We start from the raw sequence: 21,034 nt of genomic DNA, 5'->3' as shown, positions 1-21,034 counted from the left end.
GATCTCATTCCTAGCATTTTTAAGTTCTGCCATCTCAGCTCTCACTTCTGCCTTTAGAGAATCTATGTTGCCATTAATAGTTTTCTACAATGTAGTTATTATCTGCATAACTGTTACCCTGAAGTCTATTTCTGACATCTTGTTTATATCCATATCTATTAGTTCTGTGGCAGAGGTCACAGTCTCTGAATTTTTCCTATGCTGGGGGTTTCTCCACTTAGTCATTCTGTTGAGGGGTGGTTGAGGGAATGTTTAGAGTCCAAATTATTAGCAACAACCTAAGCAAGATGCACTTGATTTATAGGGACCTTAGGGTTGTCAGCCTCTTGTTCTTTCATCTGTTTTATAGGGGAGGGCCTGCAGTGCTATTACTCAGGCAAACCTGTTTGGGCAGAGTTTCTCTGCCCTTTGTGGGGGGGGGGGCTCAGTGAAAACAGGTTTTAGGGGCTTTTATTCTCTGGCGGCTTTCTCTGGTGGCTCTCCACATCTTTTCTGTGAGTCAGAGCAGAAGTAACCATATCTGAACTTCTGTCTCAGAACAGAAATATCAGAGCCTGTTCTTCAGTAAAAACTGCAGGCCATACTCTCTCCATTTTTGTCTGTGCTGCTAAAAACCACAGTGTTCTGGGTTATGTGCCCCACAGCAGCCCTCCCAGCCCTTGCTTCCAGGTCTAGGCATGTCTCTGCCCTTTGTGTTTCTAAAGCCACCCGCCATCTCCAGTTTACAGTGCACTCCTGAAGTTCATGGTCATGACAAATATTCATTGAAGGTGTCAATTTCATAATATTTAGGAGAATCTTTGGCTCAAATAAAATACCCCAGGTTAAGAAAGACCATATCTGGCAACAGCCCACCTATTTTAAAAGTTTCCAACAAATAATTCTGCTCTGGTCATACTGTCTTGGTTGTTTCTGCTTCCTAAATTGTTCTCACCTCCTCTCCAGCCCTTTCCCCAGCCAATTGTATCTACCCATCATCCATGCCAACTCAAGAACTTTCCACTTTGGAAGCCATCCCTGACTGTAGCAAATCTCATAGTTCCTTGTCTTCTTGACACATTCTATGATGCTCTGTATAACTTTTATCTGTATGAAAGTTGTCTAACTTTTTATGAGTGACGATCTTCTTCCCAGCCTACCTGTGGAAGTAACTTGGTAGCAGGGTCCTCCAATATTGATCATCTAGCCCTGTTTTTTTCTTTAAATTGTGTACAATCTAAATTTGACAAATTGCTTCATATAAGGAACCTTCTGATGGTAAAAATTAGAATCCAAATTCTAAGCTGAACACAAGATTCACATTTTTCTAGCTTATGAGGTAAACAATTAAAAAAAATAAAAGTATGTTTGAAGCTTATAATTAACCTATCCATTTCATGTTTCCAAGAGTATTCAAAGAAGTAATGTTAACATTTTACTGATACCTATTTAAGACGCTGTCTATGGCACTATTCTCCTTCAACATTTTCCCATCAGTACCTGGAAAAAAAAATGAACATTTTTACACAACTTATGGGCAATAGATAAGAATAGATAAGAATGCTCCTGACCAGATATTACAGGTGCTTTGGAGACCCATGTTCCTCTTACTTAAATGAAGGACTGAGAATCAATGGCCCACCAAACCTCTAACCCATACAACACTACACCATATCAGCCCACTTAGAGAAGGCCCACAGGTGAGAGCTCCTTAGCAATACGCAAATGCCCATGGCACTTTAGAATCAACTTTAAGACAACAGATGATTAGCTGAAATTACCCTCTATTACATTTTTAAAGGTTTTGCATAATGAATAATTACTATAGATTGTGGATAAATACAAGTCATGAAGTACAAACTCCTCAAAAGTAGAGCATTAATAAGATTTGAAGTTAATAAATTGAACAAAATATAAGAAATCACTGTGTTCAGTATACCATACCATATTTAACATGTATTTTAGTCAATTTTAGATAATTAGTCTACAAAGTATCAAACTGGGGAGAAGAGACAAAATGTGCACTAAAAATTATGAATAACAGAAGATGACATAGCCAAAGTTTCAAATGGGTATATCAGATCTCTTACAGATGAGAGAATTTGGCCTAGTTTAGGTAAGGAGAAAGGCTTTCTGGGAAAAGTCAGATTTTAGGACCACCTTAACTCAATAAAAATTTAAGGAAAGAAAAGAGGTGTGGTTAGGCTGCTGTTATTAACCAACAAAGCATGAATTTTTGTCTTTCCCCTCTTATGTCAAAGATGAACTTTCTATATACTCCAGGTAATGATAAAAACTCTCAGGCTAATCACCCATTGTTATCATCAAGGTATTTGGGTTTTAAAATGAGTTTAAAAAATAGTGGCTCAAGGTCTAAAAAATCAGTATTTTTCCATTCTTGATTTTATGTGAGGAGAACGGAGGAAAAGTAAGTAAAAAATGGTGGCTCCGATTTGCCTACCAACAATGGGAAGTTAAGTTGTCTATCCACATTTTTAATTAGGGAGAGAATATATACACAAAGACTGTAGGTGAAGTATTACCAGGATGATCCAGAAGGAACAATCCTCTTCAGTATACAGAAATACATTTTTGTTTTCAGTGGAAGAGGAATAGTACACAGACTGAAAAATTGGGGGTGCCAAACTCATTTACTTTACCCATCCACTGCCACCCATCATTATCTCCCCATCCATCCACTCATCCATCCATCCATCCATCCATTTCTCTGAAACTCACTCCAAGTATCCATGCATCCAAAAATTCATTTGTGTCACTAAAATGGTAAGTCTTTCATTCAGAAAATAAAAAGAATTACCTGCCATGCAAAGCTTCTGTCTTTAAAAAAAATAAAAACTTTTAAAAATTGTTTTTCATGATCTTCAATGGGAAATCAACTGATAACTTGGTATGATTTTGCATTCTTCTCTAAAAAAAAAACACACCATAATAAGCAATAATAAAGATAGTTAGGTCACATACCTCAGATTAATATTAACATAATGATACAATAGTTTTTTAATTCCAAAAGAATATATATATATATATATATATATGCTTTTAAATAAATAATAAAAAAGTAAAAAGTATGTTTTATTGCTGTTGTTTTCTTGCTTTCTCAGTCTTCAATCATAGGACCTGATAATATTATTGAGAACCTTATAATGATCCAGTCACTTTTATTCAATTTAAAGTACCGGAAGTTTCTACTTAAAGCTTTCGCTTAAAGGTATAGCTATTCTTCATCATACAAGTGAGAAAACAAAAATGAACAGAGTGTCAAATAATTTCTCAAGATTGAACATATAATGAGTGGTATCCTTTGTACTGAAATACAGATCTTCTATTATCATACATAGTTCCCCATTCTTTTCTCTTTTTGAAAAAAAGGTTAAACATAAAGGTGGTACCTTCCAAGGTTTTTTATTCTGCCCCAAAATACTAAAGCCTAAGTTAAAAACCACAGTCCTCTGCAGCCCTACTTACCATCCTGGATTTTCCCCAAAACTCATGTGTAATAGAGTCTGACACCATTTTTGAGGTTGGACTGCTGACAGCTTTCAAACTCCACCTCCCTCTTAATCCTCTCTGAATCATCTTGGCAAAGTGAAAGTCTCAACATACCCTCCCTTGTGTAAGCAAGATTTTCAAGCCAAGCAAGTCAGATCCAAGTAGGGAAATCCTCACTTCCATCCCATTGAGAGGCTTCTATAAGTGCATTTAGACAAAAGTATGGGTTTAGCCTTTAAATGGCCCTGGATTGCAGCATGAACTGTGACTGACACCAGGCTAGTTGGAACCCTCTAACCAATGGCTGTGTGCTAGTCAGGCACTTTCCCCATTAAGGATGGTCCTCTAGGGTAAGACTGATACAATTTACAAGCCCAGAGAATGGTGTGAAGAAGAGTAGTCATCATGGCATATCATGAGATCCATACCTGTAAACATAGAAGGTGCACTAGAACCTTAGAAAATGCCTTTGCTATTGCTGCTGACTATATCTCTGTAGCGAAAAGAAAACCTTGACTAACAGAGTAATAGGGGAAAACACTGATCATAGATAACCCCCATGGAGTTAATTCAGGGAGTTAATTCAAACTCAGCTTAATCTAAGATCTCTCAAAATCACCAGTGAGAATGCCCCTCACCTTGATGATATTAAGTAGGACATTGTGAGGAAGAAACTTATAAATATGAACAGATTGGAAAGAATATCTTCTCCAAAATACATCTAATAACAACCAAAGGAAAGCAGAAAGAGAAGGAAAAGGCAAGATGGGAGGGTCAGGAAAGAAATTAAAGCAAAATTCTTAGTTTTGACATGTGGAATTTAATATTATTTTAAAACTTTATAACAGAAAAAGGGCACAGATTTGTTTCTGTGCTTTTGACATCAGAGCTTCTAAATTACTTTTAACATCAGATGAGATGAATGAATGGCAAGACTTAATGATCTTCATCAATACATCAGAATAGCTATCTAAATTTATCAAGGTAATTCCCTGAAATTAGTTTTAGGAGTTTGTAACTCTTAAAAGTTACAAAACATTAGAAGACAAATGTGCATGCCCTGTCATAACACATGAAATTAAATATCCCATAGTTAGAAAACCCATTTGTTAAATAATTTCAAAGTGGACGTGGTAGCTCTTATCTAAATTAAAGTCATAAATTAAAATAAAATTAAGGTTTTGGCACTTACAGTCAGCATAACAAAAAAACAGAGATAATGTTGGATCTGCTCAACATATTATAACTGTTAATACAACTTAATTTATATTAGAACAGTGCCTTTAAGGATTAAATCCTATTTAGTGGAGGAGTGATTATTCCCAGTGATTCTCCATTTAATAGCCTAATTTAGACTATTCCTAAACCTGGAAAGAATGAATGGTGCCTTGCAGGGGACTACTATAACTTTAATGCCATGCCTCATCTATCAGGGCTCCCATTTCCAATGTTAATGAAATTGCTGACCATATCTAAGTACCCATAAATACTTCACAACCATACAAATTTGGTGCATATTTTCTGTTTAATTTCTATTTCAACAAGCTCTCAACCACAATTTCTCTTCATCTTCATCTTGGAAGGATATAAATCCCTCATAACTGGCTTCTCATGGACTGCCTCAACAGCCCTGCTCATAAGCTTGGCTGGCAAGATCTTAACCACATTGAACTTTCTCCAGGAGCACATGTATTACACTGCTTTGAGGACAACTTGCTTTTACAGAGATTCATTGTGCACACTCATTCAAGACACAAACATTCACACAGGAGCTCACAAAGAGTGTTGTGCTGCTGTCCCACATAAAGCACAAGCTATGGGAGTTGGAGCAAGATAACAGAGGAGGAGGGGGACCCTATTTCAGCCAGTTCCCTGAATTGAGCTGTATATCTACCAGACCACTCTGAACACCCAGGAAATCAGCCTGAGATGTAAGAAGATATATCCAGATATCTACAAACAGAGTATCTCTGGCAGTTGGTTTTGAGGTATGAAGCAGGGAGCCATGACTGTACAGGAAATACTGGAAGATAAATGGAAGGGGGAGGGAGTCTCTGGAATCTTGCACCACCAGAGCACAAAAGCCTCCCATGCTGGGGACTGAGGACAGACTCACAGACCCACAACAAAAGGGAAAGTTCTTTAGGGCAGCCCCCTAGATTGAAACCTGGGACTTCAGGGTTTGAGTGACCTGGGATCATGACCTGATTTGAAGGCTGAGGCTTTAACCCACTGAGCCACCCTGTAATTTACTAAGGAGAGGAGATATCATGGATTCCTTAAAGTATGAGAACTTTGACCTATTATTTGTTGAAGCATTTGACTTCTGTTCTTTCCTGGTTGCTGACAAGCTTCGGAAACCATTTGTGTCAATTCTTCCCACCCCATTTGCCAGTGTGGACTTTGGGCTACCAATCCCTATGTCTTATGTTCCAGCATGCCATTCCTTGCTAACTGACCACATGGACTTCTGGGGAAGAATGAAGAATTTTCTGATGCTCTTTGATTTCTTCAAGAGGCAATGATGAATCCAGTCTGCATTTGACAGCACCATTAAGGAACATTTCCCAGAAGGTTCTAGGCCTGTTTTGTCTCATCTTCTAAGGAAAGCAGAGCTGTGGTTTGAGCTCTGACTTTGCCTTTGAATTTACTCAGCCCCTGTTACCGAGCATTGTGTATGTTGGAGGCTTAATGGTGAGACCTGTTAAAGCAGTACCTCAAGTAAGTGAAACCTTTACGCTCAATATGGACTTATGCAAAGCTTTTAGTGCAGAGTTGTTGACTCCTCTGCCAATGGGAACTGGGAGTAAAGTAGGATGAGATAACAAAACAGTTAGGATGTACCTTTTTATTTTAATTTGATTTAATTTAAATCAATTTCACTTAAAATTTTATTCCATTCTGTTATTTTATAATTTATTTTACTGTGGTAAGAATGGCAATATGGGATCCACCTTCCTAACACATTTTTTTTTTAAAGATTTATTTATTTATTTATTTATTTATTTGACAGGCTGAGATCACAAGTATGCAGAGAGGCAGCCAGAGAGAGAGAGATGCGGGGGGGGGGGGGGCGGGGGAAGCAGGCTCCCCGCTGAGCAGAAAGCCCGATGCAGGGCTTGATCCCAGGACCCTGGGATCATGACCTGAGCCAAAGGCAGAGGCTTTAACCCACTGAGCCACCCAGGTGCCCCTTCTAACACATTTTTAACATATACCACATAACTATTGACTATATGTACCATGTTGTGCCTTAGATCTCAATATCTTATTCATTTCACTTAACTGTAACTCTTCCTCCTTTGAATACTAATTACCAATTACCTACTTCCCCCAACCCCTGGAAATTAATGAGTACTTTTTTTTTTTTTTTACATAGGTAAATTTTTAAAAAATTAATTTTTTAAAATTTCTTTTCAGTGTTCCAGAATTCATTGTTTATGCACCACACCCAGTGCTCCATGCAATATGTGCCCTCCATAATACCCACCACCAGGCTCACCCAACCTTCCACTCCCCTCCAAAACCCTCAGTTTGTTTCTAAGAGTCTACAGTCTTTCATGGTTCATCTCTCCCTCCAATTTCTCCCAACTCACTTCTCTCCATTTCCCCATGTCCTCCATGCTATTCCTTATACTCCACAAATAAGCAATACCATATGATAATTGACTCTCTTTGCTTGACTTATTTCACTTGGCATACTCTCTTCTAGTCCTGTCCATGTTGATACAAAAGTTGGGTATTCATTCTTCCTGATGGAGGCATAATACTCCATAGTGTATACGGACCATATCTTCTTTATCCATTCATCTGTTGAAGGGCATCTTGGCTCTTTCCACAGTTTGGCAACTGTGGCCATTATTGCTATGAACATTGGGGTACAGATGGCCCTTCTTTTCACTACATCTGTACCTTTGGGATAAATACCCAGTAGTGCAATAGCAGGGTCATAAGGAAGCTCTATTATTAATTTCTTAAGGAATCTCCACACTGTTTCCCAAAGTGGCTGCATCAACTTGGATTCCTACCAACAGTGTAATAGGGTTCCCCTTACTCCACATCCTCTCCAACACTTGTTGTTTACTGTCTTATTGATCTTGGTCATTCTAACTGGTGTAAGTAAGGTGGTATCTCAATGTGGTTGTGATTTGAATCTCCCTGATAGCTAATGATGATGAACATTTTTTCATGTGCCTGTTAGCCATTTCTATGTCTTCTTTGGAGAAGTGTCTGTTCATGTCTTCTGCCCATTTTTTTGACATGATTTTCTGTTTTGTGTGTGTTGAGTTTGAGGAGTTCATTATAGATCCTGGATATCAACCTTTTGTCTGTACTGTCATTTTCAAATATCTTCTCCCATTCTGTGGGTTGTCTCCTTGTTTTGTTGACTGTTTCCTTTGCTGTGCAGAAGCTTTTGATCTTGAGGAAGTCCTAAAAGTTCATTTTTGCTTTTTTTTTTTTCCTTTGCCTTTGGAGACATATCTTGAAAGAACTTGTTGTGGCTGATATCAAAGAGGTTACTGCCTATATTCTCCTCTAGGATTCTGATGGACTCCTGTCTCATGTTGAAGTCTTGTATCCATTTCAAGTTTATCTTTGTGTAAGGTGTAAGAGAATGGTCAAGTTTCATGCTTCTAAACATAGATATCCAATTTTCCGAACACCATTTATTGAACACTTTTTTCCACTGTATATTTTTTTTCCTGCTTTGTCAAAGATAATTCGACCATAGAGTTGAGGGTCCATATCTGGGCTCTCTACTCTGTTCCACTGGTCTATGTGTCTGTTTTTGTGTCAGTACCATGCTGTCTTGGTGATCACAGCTTTGTAGTAAAGCTTGAAATCAGGCAACGTGATGCTCCCAGTTTTGTTCTTCTTTTTCAACATTTCCTTAGCAATTCGGTGTCTCTTCTGGTTACATACAAATTTTAGGATTGTTTGCTCCAGAACTTTGAAAAATACTGGTGGAATTTTGATCGGAATGGCATTGAAAGTATAGATTGCTCTAGGCAGTATAGACATTTTAACAATATTTATTCTTCTGATCCATGAGCATGGGATGGTCTCCCATCTTTTTGTGTCTTCTTCAATTTCTTTCATGAATGTTCTATAGTTACTTGAGTACAGATCTTTTACCTCTTTGGTTAGGTTTATTCCCAGGTATTTTATCATTCTTGGTGCTATAGTAAATGGAATTGATTCTCTAAATTCCCTTTTTCTATTTTAGTTGTTAGCATGTAAGAAAGCAACTGATTTCTGTACATTGATTTTGTATCCTGCCACATTACTGAATTGCTGTATGAGTTCTAGTAGTTTGGGGGTGGAGTCTTTTGGGTTTTCCATGTCATCTGTGAAGAGAGAGAGCTTGACTTCTTCATTGCCAACCTGGATACCTTTTATTTCTCTTTGTTGTCTGATTGCTGTTGCCAGGACTTCAGAGTATTAGAAGTGGCAAGAGTGTGCATGCTTGTTGTGTTCCTCATCTTAAAGGGAAGGCTGTCAGCTTTCCCCAATGAGGATGATAGTCACTGTGGATTTTTCATAGTTAGATTTGATGAAGTTGGGGAATGTTTCCTCTATCCCTATACTTTGAATCATTTTAATCAGGAACAGATGCTGAAAATGCTTTTTCTGCATCAATTGAGAGGACCACGTGGTTTTTCTCTCTTGATTCTATGAATTTGAGTTTTAGATACTTCATATAATTAAAATCATGTAATAATTGTTTATGTCACTTAGCATAATGTCATCAAAATTCATCCATGTTTTCATATATTGTAAAATTTCCTTCTTTTCTTTTAAGATTTTTTATTTGCTTATTTGACAGAGAGAGAGAGAAGATTGAACACATGAATTGGGGGGAGAGGTAGAGGGTCTTAATCTCAAGACCCTGGGATCATGACCTGAGCTGAAGGCAGACACTTAACCAACTGAGCCACCCAAGTGTTGAATAAAATGTCTTTCTTTTAAGGGGGTAAATAATATTCCTTTGTGTTTATGTATCTATACATGATAATTTTTTACCTATTCATCTTTAATAGATATTTTGGTTGTATCCATGTCTCAGCTCTTATGAATCCTGCTTTAATTAATATGGGAGTGCAGAAATCTTTTTGAGATCCTGATTTATTTTCTCGGCTATATACACAGAAATCAGATTGATGAATCATTAGTGGTTGTATTTGTAATTTTTTGAGGAATCACTACACTGTTTGCCACAGTGGCTATACCACTTTGCATTTCCAGCTACTAGTTGGAAACTAGTATATAAATGTTGTAATTTCTTCATGTCTTCAACACTTGTCTTTCTGCTTTTTGGTATTAGCTGTACTGACAGATATGAAGAGAAACCTCACTGTGGTTTTGATTTGTGTTTCCCAGATGACTAGTGCTTTTTGAGCCTTTTTTCATGTATCTGTTGGCTGTTTGTATTTTGTCTTTGGATAAATGTCATTTAAATACTTAGCCCACTTTTTAATCTAGTTATAGGAATTTTTCTTTTTTTAATTTTTGCTATTGAGTTGTAGTCCTCTCTGTATATTTTGGAGATTAACCTCTTATCAGGTATATTGTTTTTAATACTTTCTCTAGGTTGTACATTAATAAATTATGTATTAATGTATTAATACATAATAATAATAATAATAATTAATGTATTATTCTCTAGGTTGTATTCTCTAAATTGTCTTTTTAGTCTTTATAGAGCTTTCTGGTTTGATATAGTCCCACTTGTTTATTTTTGGTTTTGTTGCCTGTCCATGGTCCTATATCTCTGAAATCATTGGCAAGACCAAAACCATGAAATTTTCCTCCCATGTTTTCTTCTAAGAGCTTTGTAGTTCAGGTCTTATTTTTATTCTTTCATCAATTTTGAAATTTTGTATGATGTAAAGGTCCAAATTTATTCTTGTTTATGTGGCTATCCATCTGCTGGAATTCTGATGAGAGGGTATTTTCAAAACTATCTGCCAGCTCTGGTGAATTTGTTTAACCTTTGCCTTGGGTGCAGTACCCCTTCATTTAGTTTCTGGATTTCTTACAAAGAGAATTTGACCATGAAATTTTGCCAAATTGGTGTGCTTTCAGGGGGAAAGAATGTCCAGGGATTCCTACTCTGCCATCTTGCTGACTCCAGGATCTACTTTTAAGGAAGCCCTTCCTGTAAGGGTAATGGAAGTATTGTTAGGTCCTACATGACCCTGCTATTGTGAACCTCCTTGAGGAACTCTTAAGCTCTTCCTATTCCTTACCCTGGTCCTAATCTTGCTGGTAAAAATGCTTCAGTATGTTGACATTTTAATTTTAATTTTTTTATGATCATATGCATAATAATTATGAAGTGAGAGGCTACCGCATGAAACGATTTTTAAGGAGATTGGTTAACCATGATGAAATATATTTTGAAGAGAGAAAGAGAGAGATTGAGAGAGACATAGAGGCCACTGGGTGGCTCAGTTGGTTAAGCATCTGCCTTCAGTTCAGGTCATGATCTCAGGGCCTTGGGATGAAGTCTGCATTGGGCTTCTTGCTCAGTGGGGAGTCTACTTCTCTCTCTACCCTTCCCCCTCTTCATGATCTCTCTCTCACTCTATGTCTCTCTCAAATAAATACATAAAATCTTTTTTTTTTTTTTAGATTTTATTTATTTATTTATTTATTTGACAGAGAGAGATTACAAGTAGGTAGAAAGGCAGGCAGAGAGAGAGAGAGAGGGAAGCAGGCTCCCTGCTGAGCAGAGAGCCTGATATGGGACTTGATCCCAGGACCCTGAGATCATGACCTGAGCTGAAGGCAGCGGCTTAACCCACTGAGCCACCCAGGCACCCCTAAATACATAAAATCTTAAAAAAACTAAAGAGACATAGTATAACAACGCTGGACTGGGTGCGACTGACAGCAAGACCTGCAGCCATCATCTCCAATGGCTCTTTTCTCTAGAGCCCCCATCCCTGACTCAGTATAAATTTTCTGATTTGATTGGTTGGGATTGGGGCTAGGTATTGTAAGTTTTAAATGCTACTCCGCTGGTCTGAATGCAGAGCCTGAACTCAGAACCGCTGCTCTAGAAGTTATCAAAATGAAGTAGAGCTGAGATTAGGGGCTGCCTGTTGCCTGTAGATACTGGGTTGCTATTATATGGAATTTACTTCATAGATTGTATATCATGCCACCTTGGGGGAACAGTGATGGCCTCCAATTTTACAAATGAGAGGACAGACATTCAGGTGAATATATATTTAATTTTTAAAAAATTTTTAATTTTTTTTCCCTAGTACATTCAGCTCAGAGCACCAAAGCCTAGATGTCCTCGTGCTTTCTAGGCACCACGTTCTCCACCCTTCCTCTGCTGGCCTTGTATTGAGTGAACAGAAAAAGCTGGGGAATGATTCATGGGCAAGATGGACTTTGGTTCATGGTGGCATTTTCAAAGAAATGGAACTGGGGAGGAAGAAACAGCATATCGAGAGAATAGGAGGTTCAGTGTGTGGAGGTATAAGTGAGATGGCCATGAGGCTGGGTTCCTTCAGTGACACTGGCCACACTAGAGTAGTGGAAGATTCAGTTGAACGAATAAGACCAGAACAAAACACAGGTCTTACCTGACATGATGGTGAGTTAGGTCTTGGAACTGAGACAGGAATTACTGAGGTGGAGAATAATGGAAGTTAGAGTGTAATTCGTGAGACAGAAAACACTTGTGTAATTTTTCTTCTCTCCTTTCCTTTTTTTTTTTTTAATGTGACCAAATATACATAGTGTGAAATTCACCACTTAAGCCACGTGAAGAGTACAGTTGGGGTCATTAAGAACTTCCATACTGTTGGCAACCATCACCGCATCTCCAGAACATTTTCTTCTTTCCAAACTGAAACTTCATACCCACTCAACCATGACTCCTTATTTCCTCTTTGCCTCCAGACCCTGGAAACCACTGTTCTCCTTTTGTCATATGAATTTGACAACTATAGGTACCTTATATAGGTGGAATCGTACAATGTTTATTCTGTGATGTCTTATTTCACTTTGCACAATGTCTTCAAGATTCAATCATGTTTTAGCATGTGTCCAAATTTCTTTCCTTATTAGGTTGAATAATATTTCATTGTATGTGTATACTACATTTGTTTATCTATTCATCTATCCAAGGCACTTGGGTTACTTTCAATATTGGCTTATTGTGAATAATGCTGCTATGTTCATTAACAGTAATGTAAAATATTTGTTTGAGCCCCTGCTTTTAATTCCTTTGGGAATATACTGAGAAATGGAATTTCTGGGTTGTATGACAATTATATATTTAATTTTTTGAGGAACTGCTATATAGTCCTTTAGAGTGACTGCCCCAGTTTACATTTCTGTCACCAATGCATAAGAGTTCCAACTTTTCCATATTTTCATAAATGCTTGTCATTTTCTGTTTGTGTGTGTGTTTTAATTTTGTTTTTAGCCCTCTTAATGGTTGGGAAGTACAGTCTCACTTTGATTAGATTAGAATTTCCTTGATTAGTGATGTTCACCATTTCATAAGCTTATTGGCTTTTTATATGTCTTCTTGGAGAAGTATCTAAGTCTTTGCCCATTTTGAGTTATGGTTTTATCCAGTTTTCAACATCATTTGTTGATAATACTGTCTTTTACTTCATCAGTGGTCTTGGCACATTTGTCATAAGATATTTGACCAAATATATATAAGGGTGTATTTCTGGGATAGCTTTTTTATTTATTGATATATCTATCTATCTTTATACCAGTCACACATTATTTTGATTATTGGATTATTGTTGCTTTTTAGTAAGTTTGGAAATCTGGAAAAGTGAGACCTCCAACTTTTCTTTTTTTCCCAAGATGTTTTGGGTACTCAGGTTCTTTTGAAATTCATATGAATTTTAGGATAAGTTTTCTATTTCTGCAACAAAATATTGTTTGCTATTGATAAAGATTGTATGTATCTGTAGATCACTTTGGTTTATATTGACATCTTTATAAAGCATTAATTCTTCAAACAATAAAGCCTGGACTTCTTTCCATGTATTTATATCTTTTTAATTTTTTTTGACAATATCTTATAGTTTTCAATGTAAAATCTTTCATTTCTTTGGTTAAGTTTATTCCTAAGTATTTTATTTTTGAGTACATTATAAATAGAATTGTTTTACTCATTTCCTTCTTGAAATGTTCATTATTAACATACAGTATTGCAATTGATATTTGTGAGCTAATTTTTTTTTTTTTGGTGTTTTTGGTACTTTTCATTACTGTTTATTAGTTCTGACAGGGTTTTTTGTTGTGTTTGGAATTGTTACATATAATATGGTGTTACATATAATATCTACATGTAATATTATCTTGTATGCCATTATTTCCTTAAGCAATTGTTGTGCTTCTTTCTCTTTCTCTTCTCTTGTGATCTTCACAACATATACATTAATCCATATGATGGGGTCCTATGAGTCCCTAGACTCCTTTCCATTTTCTGGATACTTTCTCCATTTTGCTTCTTATATTTGACGTTTTAAATGCCCTGCCTTCAAGCTGAATACATCTTTCTTTGGTTTGTTTAGGCCTGCTGTTGAAATATCCTACTGAATTTTTCAATTTAATTATTGCGTTTTTCAGCTCCAGATTTCCTTTGCTCTTTTTTAAAAAAATTCTGCACTTCTTGATATTATCAGTTTTATTCATATATTGTCTTCCTGATTTTCTTTAGATCTTTGTCCACATTTTTCTTTAGTTTTTTGAACATATTTAGTCAACTTTGTAAGTCTTTGTTTAGTAAACCCAATTTCTGTGTGTCCTCAAGGGGGGTTTCTGGAGATTTATTTTCTTCCTTTGGATGACTTGTTTCTGTCTTTTTTTGGTGATCTTTTGTAGAAAATTGGGCATTTGGAAGAACAGTCACCTCAGCCAGTGTTTGCAGACTACCATGAAAGAACCTTACTAATTAGTGGGGCATGTTATGAGTTTTTGGAAGAGCCAGGGGCAAAGGATTAAAGTCTCTTAGATATTTTTGGGTATTTGTCCTGTCTAGGACATTTATTTGCATTTATTTATTTATATGCAATTAATTAATTAATTAATATATTCATTTATTCAACTCTGATTCTTCCTGCGTACTTGACTAATTTTAATGTCTTATGTTCCCAGAGACTCTCACCCAGATTCTGTTCAGGACTTTTAGTTGTTCTATTTTAGTTTTTGCCCATATCTCTTGCCCCAAGACTCTAAGTTCTGTGGAATTATGCATGTTTTAAATGCCATGGTGCCACTATTATCTCTTACAAGTCCTGCCAGCCTGATATCTGGACTATATTGCCATTCCCAGTGAAAGTTCCAAGTTTGGTGAGACAGAAACTTGCCACTTGGGAGCCCACAGAGTGGTTGTAATGTTGCAATTTTTTTCTGTTCTTCTGCTGCTGGGGAAGGCAAGGCCAGCACTGCTGCCTCTGGACTGTGACACGCCTCTCCAGGAAGAGGGTAGGACAAGGGAGAGTAAGAATGCCATAGAAAGTTCCAGCATTTTGAGTGTGTTTTTTGTCCCTCGATGGGCATATGTGGTTTCTGTATATACTGTTTCCCCAAGGCCTATAAAGTTATGAAGTCAGTCTTTAGTTCTTCTTGTTTTAAATGTTTCTGTGGGGAAATGAGAGCCTTCACCTTCTTATCCTGACATCATATTCTGCCTTTTCTAATTTTAAGTAATAAATTTATATTGATCATTATAATTATAAAAGGGCAATGAAACTGTTTTAAGTGGTTCCTTTGGAGTAGTAATTTTTAGAGTATTGTGCTGCATGGAGTCATGTAAAGCCCGAGTGGAGCAATGGGGTAGAGGCTGGGATCTGGAAACATCTAAAAATACAAAGGAAAGAAGAAAAGTGTTTTAAAGAATTGAAAAATCTGAATGAAGCATAGGGTTGGGTAATTACTTTTTAGATACAAAACCTATGACATGTTCTGGGAGAGAGTTGGTAAATGGGCTAAATTGAAATTAAAATTTCTGTTCTGAGAAAGACAGTCCTAAGGGAATAAAAGTAAGAAACTCAAACCAAAAGTAAATGTTTGTAGAAGAAATATCTGATAAAGACTATTATAAGAAATACACAACCATATACACAAAATATACAAAAAACCCCTTAAATCTCAATAATAACAATAAAAACCCCAATCAAAAATTTTAAAATGGTTAAACCTTCCCAGAGCCCTTAACAAAGAGGACAGACAGATAGCTAATAAGCATATGAAGGAGACAATAATAAAAACATTTCCCCATCATCTACCTCAGCCTCCAGAAAGCATGCTGCCCCCGACTGGGCCAGCACAGCAACTGGCATTCTCCCAGGCTCTAGCACCTCTGCTCTGGCATTGGAACACTCCGAAATGACCATACCTCCCCACACCTAGAATGAGGGATGAAGATAACCCTGGGACCATGTTTTCAATGAAGGAAGAGATTCCCACCATCTCCACTTTCCTTTGCTATAAAACACTGTTACACACACAAGTCCTGGATCTAGATGTTGGTGCTATAGTATGCTTTGAGTGCCTCAAGGGCAACTTGGACTATTGTGGAAGTGGCTGGACACCTACAGCTGTCTTCACATTCATTGGTGATTACTGAAAGTGTTTATATGGTAAGATGTGTCCTGAGATCTCAGAGAAATGACTTCAAGTCCAACAGACAATGGATATGAGCAGAGTGCAGAGGACACTGAGCTTTCCAGGGGCTAGGAGAACCTAGTGAGCTCTAAGCACTGACAGGAAGATGTATTCAGTAAATATCTGACTTTCATTTCAAAGCATCCAGGCTTTCATGGACAACTGTGTTAATCTCCTTTCCTTTCTTACCTCTCTCTAGGAGAGTGAGAATTTCATTGCCGTGTAGGGAGACTGGTTTTGTCCTTGTGGCCCTAAGCTCCATTGTGAACAGCTATCAGTCCCAGGAAGTTCTCAGGGAGATGAACAGCGCCTTTGCTCATCTGTCCCAAGGGGTGAAATGGAAGTGTAATCCTTCTTGTTGGCCCAAAGATGTCAAATTGGCAGCAGATGTGAGAATCGTGGACTGGCTTCCTCAGAATGACCTCTTGGGTGAGGAGTGCCTGGATCTTCTTTTCTCTTCCTATTTATGTATATTTAGCTTTCCTCTGGGCAACCCCACCAGCATGAGAAGGGCCATCTAGTAGCTAAAGGTAATCTTTAGAGGACAGGAATGGCGCAGCCAGCTGGAGTTCTTGGGAAATCAGGCTCGGCTTCCCAAATGGCTTCAGCTGCTATGGTTTCTTCTTCCTTTCTATTCCAGTCCTGATTCTTGCCACCAGAAGCAATATTTTCATTAGGTTATTTGGAATTTACCATATTTGGCACAGACCAAGGTTGTCCAGACACAATCAAAGACAGTTTGCGGACTCTGGGATTACATTTGGGGTTCTTGTTGCCACTGTTGTTCCTAGCCTCTTGAGTCCCTGGTAGGCCACATGCCATTATAGAAACACTCCAATCAATACACATTGGTTCTTCCTCTTTTTCCCCAAAAAGTGTACTCACACTTTCACAAAGTTTATGTTGACAGTGTCTGAAGAATGTGCCAAAACTTCTGAGTGTGAAGCTAAGTAACCTCTCAGCCAGTTATTTTGTCCATCCAGCTCTCTGGTAACAGAGAACTTCTTGTACACTAATAGGTTGTCTTTGTCCTGTGCCACTTTTTAGAGCCTCCTCACTACCAAAACCACTGATTACATCAGAAGTTGATCCCTAAGACTATGGCTCACAAGCATATTGAGAAGTTATGATACAGGGTTCTACACATGGTGTAGGGAAAAAGGTTTCTAATTTTCAAAGAAACATAAATAGATTCTTTTAATTAATTAATTAATTAGTTAGTTAATTGTTAGTTATTATGTTCAATTAGCCAGCATCTAGTACATCATTAGCTTTGATGTGGTGTTCAATGATTCATTAGTTGTGTTATAACACCCAGTGCTCATGACCACAGGTGCCCTTAATAATATGCATTACCCAGTCACAAATAGATTCCGATGCACATCCCTATTGAGAAGCAGTGTTTGACATGAACTCTTCATTATCAACACTTGTTTTAGTTTTCTCTAAATAATAGTGGGGTGAGCACACAGGAACTGGATATACCTAGATGGGTGGTCCATCATTGCCTACTTTAGAGGATTTCTTAAGAAATTGAGGAGAAAGGACATACAGTGTAAGTTTGATGAATGCCATATGAGATGTGATGTTAGTGACGGTGTTAGCCTTCATGTAAGCAGGAAGTGAATGGGCAGTGAAAGGGAGAGCCTGAGACCTACAAAGTAAGAAACAGACAAGACACAGAGAGGGAGAGAGAACAAAGAGAGGGAAGCAAAGAGAGAAAAAGGATAGAAGGAAGGTTGGATGAATGGGAGGAAGAATATGCCTTACTTACCACCCTTCTCTACAGATTTCCCTGAGCTCCAAGTCTTAGATGGATTGATTTAGAGGAGTCTCTGTACAGAGTCAAGGCAAGAATTTTGTATTCTGGAATATGCTCCCTTGAGTCTGTCTAAAACTAAATCAGTAAATCCATTTTATCTAACATACCTTGAGATCCTTTGGTATTTTTTCCTACCCAAATACATTCCCTGGTGTTCTGAAGTTTTCATCTTGAAATATTCTGCTTTGTTCCTGATCTGCAACAGCTAACCCACAGATCTGTCTGTCACTTTGTCACGCATGGTGGATTGAATAGCATAATGGAGGCCATCTAACATGGTGTACCCATGGTGGGGATTCCTGTCTTTGGAGACCAGTCTGACAACCTGGTCCAAGTAGAAGCCAAAAGTTTGGTGTCTCCATCCAGCTAAAGCAGATCAAGGCAGAGACATTGGCTCTGAAGATGAAGGAAGTCATTGAAGACAAGAGGTATGGAGTTCTCTGGGCTTGTGTTCACTTAGGCTGAATGAAGACATTAAGCAAAAAGGGCAACATGTGGCTCTTTTTTTGTAATAAAAGCTGAAACTTCTGGGACATGGAATGATATCTGTGTGATGTTAACAGATGACCTATTTTTTCTGAGAACAGGACTAGGCAATTTAGGTTAGATATTGTGAGCAATTTTTCCCTAAGTGTTGTGAGGACTCTGACCTACTTACATAGGGTCTCTGAGAGATCTTATATTTGAGGGCTACTGATAATAGAATTACACTGAGCAGGAGGACACCTTCTTGTTCCCTAATATGCCACAGTGTTTCCTGCTTCAGACCATTTGTCAGTGTTGTTCCCTCAGACATCCCTTCTTCTCTTCACAGGTCTGTCTCCTTCTTGACAGTTGGGTTCTTCTCCAGTACCCTCATATCAGAGAGGCGGGTGGTCTTTGTGTGACAGTCCTAAATGTGTCCCTTTCTTCCACCCTCTTCAATCATTTTTCCTTCTTAACACTTCTCAGGATCAGTAACTACCCCATTTATTTCTGTTTTAATTTACTGAGAGTCCCTCACACTAGCAAGTAGAGAGTTACCCTCGACAGCCCAGTGTCTCTTGTTTTTCCCTGTGTTCTCAGGGACTATCACAGGGCCTGCCACAAAAGTAAGTTGGGATGAATTTCTCTTAAGTAAGTCAGTAAAAGGGCCCATCTTCTCTTTGGTAAATTCCCTTCTGGCACAATGATGGGAAAATCACAATGGACTGGGTATCTTATTAGGGTCTCAAGGACATTTACTCTGAATCCAGGGTATGTTCTATCACATGTATTCCTATATACTCTTTCCTTTAGCCTACTGTAAGTGTCCTTGTGTAGAGGCATGTTTACAGTTCAGACACTTCTTTATAGTTTTCCCCCCTGGGTAGAGACTCATCCTTACACTTAGTAAGTGTACACTTTTTTTTTTAAATAATTTAGCACTTTTAGCACTAGGCATGCATCTTTGCATGGAAGGACCAGCCTGAACTTTTCAATGGTACCCAGCTAAACTCTAACAAGTCCAGGCCAACAACTTTTCCTTGAAACAGAGTCTTTTGTGCATATAACTGAAAGTGTGTGTGTGTGTGTGTGTGTGTGTGTGTGTGTGTGTGTGATACAAGGTCTCTAAGAGTTCTAAGACCACATGAGTAATGCCCAACCTCTGTCTCTGCCAACAGGTACAAGTCAGCAGCTATGGCCACCAGCATCATCAGGCGCTCCCACCCCCTGACCCCTGCCCAGAGGCTGGTGGGCTGGATTGACCACATCCTCCAGACAGGGGGTGTAGCCCACCTTAAGCCCATGGCCTGCAGCAGCCGTGGCATGAACAGTACCTGCTGGATGTCTTCTTGTTCTTGCTGATGGTCACCCTGGGCACCCTGTGGCTCTGTGGAAAGCTGCCGGGCATGGTGGCCAGCTGGCTATATGGGTTCAGGAAGCTGAAGAAAGCCTGATGGAGGTGCAGCCTTGATGCATGTTTGGGGAGGTCTTGGTTGTAGAAGGATTTCCCCTCACACAGGGCACCGCTGGTGTCTTCTCATATTCATACTTGAGGGTGGTACAAAAATTGATTTTCACTATTTTCTGCCTCCCTTAGAAATTCTTATGAAGCAATCTTCAGATTCTGTGCTTATATTTGCTTTTGCATTTTCAGATTGAAGTAAATTTTCCTTAAAAGTTTTAAATGTATGTTACCTGTGGATTAAAACATAGTAAAGAAAACAGTACATATCCAGGATGGCCCCAGACACCCTAATTTTTAATTGGTTAATTCTGGGATTATGACCACATGTTGAAATAATTCAAATGGAGGATGAAGCAGCTACTACGAAATACTCCATGCAGAAGTGGCAAGAGGCCCACCCTTGCTCATGTCAAGATAAGATTTTCTAGGTAGAATGCAGAGCTGGTGGCAGGTGTCTACCAGGTTCTGTGAGTTCTCGTGTTGTATGATGTCACCTACAGCCACAAGCACGTCCATGAAGACATGCGCGTGTGTGTGTGTGTAATTCAAGTTTTATTTCTGCAATTCTTATGAAATCTCTGAAATTTGTCTCTGTAATAATTCCTGAAAGGCAGACCTGAAGCTTTCTCTGTGTTGTCATTAGAATAAATAGCCAAGACTCTTCCCCCTCATAACCAACGAAGGGACCAAGGAATGAGGCTTCCAGCTGATGAATCCTGTTCCCACTCTCACCCTGTCATCCTGCCTGAACACTTATAAATCAGAGAAGCCAGCTCTGTGCCTACTCCTTCCTAAGTTCCACTTTCATCCAAAGAATCTGATCCAAGGCAGCCGGTGAACCGGGCTGATGCCTCCAGTCTCTTTTCATTGAAATCTTCTCCTTGGGGCAGACTGTCAGCATGGCCTTGATGGTATGGACATCTGATCTCATCATTTCCTGATTCAGATCCTTTGTTGGTTCTCCTTGCATGGGATATAGCCTTCTGTGATTTGTTTCTGGTTACTACTTCCAAAGGTAGCTGGAAAACTCTGAAATAGACCCACATAGACATCTTTAGTTGATTCATGAAGGTACACAAACAAGTCAATGGGAAAAGAAAAATCTCCCATCAAATTGTACTGGAACAACTGATATC

The 21,034-nt window shown here is 38.4% G+C and overlaps 1 pseudogene; it reads left to right on the top strand.

Moving 5' to 3' along the window:
• Positions 1 to 3,894: 3,894 nt before the first annotated feature.
• LOC101670758 lies at positions 3,895 to 19,887 on the top strand (annotated as a pseudogene).
• Positions 19,888 to 21,034: the final 1,147 nt, after the last annotated feature.

The sequence above is a fragment of the Mustela putorius genome, unplaced genomic scaffold, assembly GCF_011764305.1.
Source record: "Mustela putorius furo isolate JIRA1106 unplaced genomic scaffold, ASM1176430v1.1 tig00000407_pilon_pilon_pilon, whole genome shotgun sequence".
In the NCBI taxonomy this organism is placed as follows: Eukaryota; Metazoa; Chordata; class Mammalia; order Carnivora; family Mustelidae; genus Mustela; species Mustela putorius.
This window is presented reverse-complemented; position numbering and strand designations above follow the sequence as displayed.